General features: G+C 45.3%; 1 non-coding gene across 1 annotated transcript; it reads left to right on the top strand.

The window, feature by feature from the left end:
* Positions 1-3,313: 3,313 nt before the first annotated feature.
* Positions 3,314-3,386, top strand: TRNAK-CUU (transfer RNA lysine (anticodon CUU)). The gene has a single exon. It is a non-coding gene; the product is annotated as a tRNA-Lys (tRNA).
* Positions 3,387-4,761: the final 1,375 nt, after the last annotated feature.

Genomic DNA, 4,761 nt, shown 5'->3' with positions numbered 1-4,761 from the left:
CATGAAGTATTAACATTTTACAATATACAAAATCCTCATTATCTACTTCTATACCTCTTGCTCTCTGTAGACTTTTTTATTTTTGCATTGGGTCACTTAGTGAGTAAACACTGGGGCTTAAGGAGAGGCCCAAGATACTGTAATTAAAACTATTATTTGGCAAGACTCTATAGAGGACAAGCAGGAAATCTACCCAGACTAATCCGTCTCCAGCCCCACATGGAACTATTACCCTTGTCTGGCAGTCTGAGTGCCTGGAATGAAAAAAAGCAAGATTATGTTTTTTTAAAACAAAACAAAACAAAAATAATAATAAACCCCGGTAGCAGAACACAATTCACTTATAGTCTTATGGGCATCAAATTGGAAGGTGACCTTTTCTTAGCCTTTTGTTCAGCTAGCAGCTAAATAGGTTTCTTCAGCACACTAATGGCTCTGAGTTCCTTGCTGGCTCAATGGCTTTTGAGAGATGGAGGTGTTGTGTAATGCCCCAAAGGCCTGAGATGAGGAAAGGCCACGCAACTCGGGACATGATTCATGCCCTCAGAAAAGCACTCGGCTTAAGCTGGCCACCTATTTATTTAATAAATGTATTAGCCAACAACCAAAATACAGTATTCTCCCATGCTGGGTTATGACATTTAAAACCATATAAAACACGAACACTATAATCACTGTCATTATACCAGCAGTAAAAAAAAAAAACCATTTCAAATCCTTATTCATCATTTGATTTCTTTCCATATAGAGTGGGTTACCATGAAATGCTAGGCCATAACGATGACTCAGCTTGAATCCCAGAGCTTGTCGGTTCCTCTTCTTGCCTCCAGCTGCTATGCTGCCTTGAGCTAAGCTACAGATTGACACAGAACAAGGGTGGGGAACTGGATCAGGCCAGTGGGACAGATCCTTCCCTTCCCTAAATCTTGCAGCCCAAATTTGACTGGTACGTGGGGCTGCCCACCTGTTAATTGCATGGAATCAAAATGATAGTGGGATTTCAGACCTCCCCACAGGGCTTGCAAAGAGTGCCTTTGAAATGTCTCATCAGCTGAGGCTTGAAGCTGCTGCTTATACAGTGGTACCTTGGGTTACATACGCTTCAGGTTACATACGCTTCAGGTTACACACTCCGCTAACCCAGAAAGAGTACTTCAGGTTAAGAACTTTGCTTCAGGATGAGAACAGAAATCGTGCTCCAGTGGCGCGGCAGCAGCAGGAGGCCCCATTAGCTAAAGTGGTGCTTCAGGTTAAGAACAGTTTCAGGTTAAGTACGGAATTCCGGAACGAATTAAGTACTTAACCTGAGGTACCACTGAATTACAAACCAGTCATGTGGTCACACATCATACTTACCTACAGCTTTATCAGCTAACCTGTTGAGCATTCCTCTTGATTTGTTTGCACAAAGCTTATGTGAGGGTTACACCGTGTCCAGGCTTCACTGAACATTTGTTCTGATTGATTGATTGATTGATTGATGAACGTTTCTATGCTGCTCTGTATCAGAGGACCATAGGGTGGTTTGCAATATAAAAACACAAACACGCATAACAATAACATATCTACATACCTGGATTTCCCCCCCTAAGGTGTCATATGGCAGTGAGCAGTCATCTGACTTGCTTGCGGGAGTGTTTATACATCTTTCCATTAACTGTTGATTCATCCCACACTTTTCAGTGCTTTCCCCCCACAAAAATTCTGCTCCCTTGCCCCACCAGAGTTGTTGCACTAGGCTACGGCAACAGCCCCCTCCCACAACTAGTGTTTAATTGTGGGTGTATTCTAGCATCTTCCTGACACAATAATAGAGCATTAGGGGTCAGAGCCAGCCCACGCATTAGCTGGGGGAAGTGGCTGCCTCAGGCTGCACCACCCATGGGGCATCGGCCAACTTCTCCCACTTGCCTTTGCCACTGGTCTCCACCGCCTCTAGAAGCAGAGGCGGACTGGCTGCAAAGCAAGCTCTGCAGAATGCTTTCCCTCCAGCCGAGTCGGTGAGAGGGGAGGTGTTCTACCCACCAGCTTTGCTGCTGGGTAGGGGGGAAATCTCCCCCCTGCTCAGCGGTGTGGTGAGGCTTTCCAGATCTCCCCCAAGTACTTCTGTCCAGGTTCTTCTAGGTATGAGAAGTCAAAGTATGATGAACCCAAACATGTTAACATAGAGCTTTGTTAGGCCGGGTGGGTTTGTAACTGGAAATCTGGGACCGTGTCTTTCCCAGGAAGTTATTTGGTGTGCATATCTTCGACAAGACAAAGCAAGTGGGTTTCTTTGTTTCTTCTAACTGAGAAAGCAAATTACCTGGGAATATGGAGAGAAACCTCATTTTAAATGAGGTTGACTCAGCTGGTGTTTGGAACCAAAAGGGCAATGTGTACGTTTGCCCCTATATTTAGAGATGTGCTCTGTAAGTAAGAAGCACTTGCACAACACATGTAGAAACTCAAGTTTCAAATGAGTACAGGTATGTTATATTTAGAACACCTGAGTTTCAAAATGTGTTGTGCAATTGTCACTGTCAAACCCATATGGCTGCAATCTTTTCATTCTTACCCAGGAGTAAGCCCCATAAAACACATGGTGGAGCTTACTTCTGAGTCATGTTATATAGGATTGCACAGTAACCCATTTGCTGTTTCACTGCAGTGATTTTTGAACTATCTCCCAGGAGCTTTCTTGGAAGCTTATGAGAAGCCCAGAAGATCAATAATTGATTGCAAGCTTCCCTGAAAGATCTCTTGCCCTCTCCAAGTGGTCTTCCCTGTAATGCTTGTTTGTTCAGTAGATTTCTATTCTATTCTATTCTATTCTATTCTATTCTATTCTATTCTATTCTATTCTATTCATTACCTGCCCCTCACCAGCAGGTTCCAGGGTCAGTTACAACAATTTAAAATTCCGTATTAAAATCTGTTAAAGCAAATTACAGTGGTACTTCGGGTTACATATGCTTCAGGTTACACACTCTGCTAACCCAGAAATAGTGCTTCAGGTTAAGAAATTTGCTTCAGGATGAGAACAGAAATCGTGCTCCGGCGGCACAGCGGCAGCAGAAGGCCCCATTAGCTAAAGTGGTGCTTCAGGTTAAGAACAGTTTCAGGTTAAGAACGGACCTCCGGAACGAATTAAGTACTTAACCTGAGGTACCACTGTACAGCCACAGGAATGGTTTAGTCCTCCCCCCCCCCCTGAAAACAAACATCCTAGGAGTCAAAGGCTGGAGTAAAGAGTCATTCACACACACACACACACACACACACACACTATAGCGAAGGTTCCAGACTCCTGTGAGGAGGGGATTTCAAAACTCCCCTGGTAGCTCAGTCGGTAGAGCATGAGACTCTTAATCTCAGGGTGGTGGGTTCAATCCCCATGTTGGGCAAAATATTCCTGCATTACAGAGGGTTGGACTAGGTAGTCCCTTCCAGCTCTGCAATTCTATGCTTCTATGAACTCCCACAATCTCTGACCACTGGTCATAGTTGATGGGACTGACCTAGGAAGTTCTCTCTGTGTGAACAGTCTGGGTTATGGCTATTACTCTTAAAGGGGCTGCACGGCAGATATCTGGCTAAGTAACACAGCACACACCCCTGGTGCTCTTAATATTACCACACCATGCAACAGCTAGGTTGCTTGTGAAGTCAGACTAGTCCCGCTTCCGTAAGATATCCAAGTGTCCTTATCGCTGGGGGTAAGCAAGGCTGTCACCTTGGGGAAGGACTTGCAGGAGCAAAGGTATCAACATATAAATAATAAGCAGGCTGCTGTTGACACAGGAACATTATTTAACCTGTCACCGGAGTTTTAAATCTTGGCTTTGGGTGTGACTGGGAACAAGTGCACACTCCCCAAACAGCACAGTTCCTCTATGCTGAAATGCTAAAGCTATCATGAAAAGAACAAATATCCATACACACACAAACTCGTGTCGGCTGGGAACAACGGCGCACTATGGAAACAATGATGTCAACAGTATTGACTGAGAGTAGCAACAGCCGGAGGTGCAGTTTAAAAAACAGTCATGCACTCAACGGTTTGGAAATATCGCAGTGCACTAAGAAGTACAGCGAAGAGGTGGGGATGTCAATAGCATGAGATGGAGAATTGGAGAGGGGGGAGATCTGCTCTTGAAAATTCCACAGGGGTTGGAGGAAGGAGGCAAAGGCTCCCCCCCTTTCCCGTTTCCCCCCTTCCTTAAATTAAAATTAATAGATGTTTCATGCACCAGCAAAATTTGCATTTCCCAGAAGCAACAGATCATTCATTTATCCCCATGTACCCCAAATTAGGGGACACGGGTGGCGCTGTGGGTTAAACCACAGAGCCTAGGACTTGCCAATCAGAAGGTCGGCAGTTTGAATCCCCGTGACGGGGTGAGCTCCCGTTGCTCGGTCCCTGCTCTTGCCAATCTAGCAGTTCGAAAGCCCATCAAAGTGCAAGTAGATAAATAGGTACCGCTCCGGCGGGAAGGTAAACGGCGTTTCCATGCACTGCTCAGTTTCGCCAGAAGTGGCTTAGTCATGCTGGCCGCATGACCCGAAAGCTGTATGCCGGCTCCCTCAGCCAATAAAGCGAGATGAGCGCCGCAACCCCAGAGTCAGTCATGACTGGACCTAATGGTCAGGGGTCCCTTTACCTTTACTTTACCCCAAATTAGAAAGCTTTCCATATCTTGTAGCACATGCAAACTCACTTGCCCCTCTGCCCAGTCTTGATATTGCCTTGGATATATGCATGTAATTAAAGCCCAAAGC

Source organism: Podarcis raffonei, chromosome 11 (genome assembly GCF_027172205.1).
Source record: "Podarcis raffonei isolate rPodRaf1 chromosome 11, rPodRaf1.pri, whole genome shotgun sequence".
Classification (NCBI taxonomy): domain Eukaryota; kingdom Metazoa; phylum Chordata; class Lepidosauria; order Squamata; family Lacertidae; genus Podarcis; species Podarcis raffonei.
Note: the sequence above shows the minus strand (reverse complement) of the source record. Positions and strands in the feature narration are given on the sequence as shown.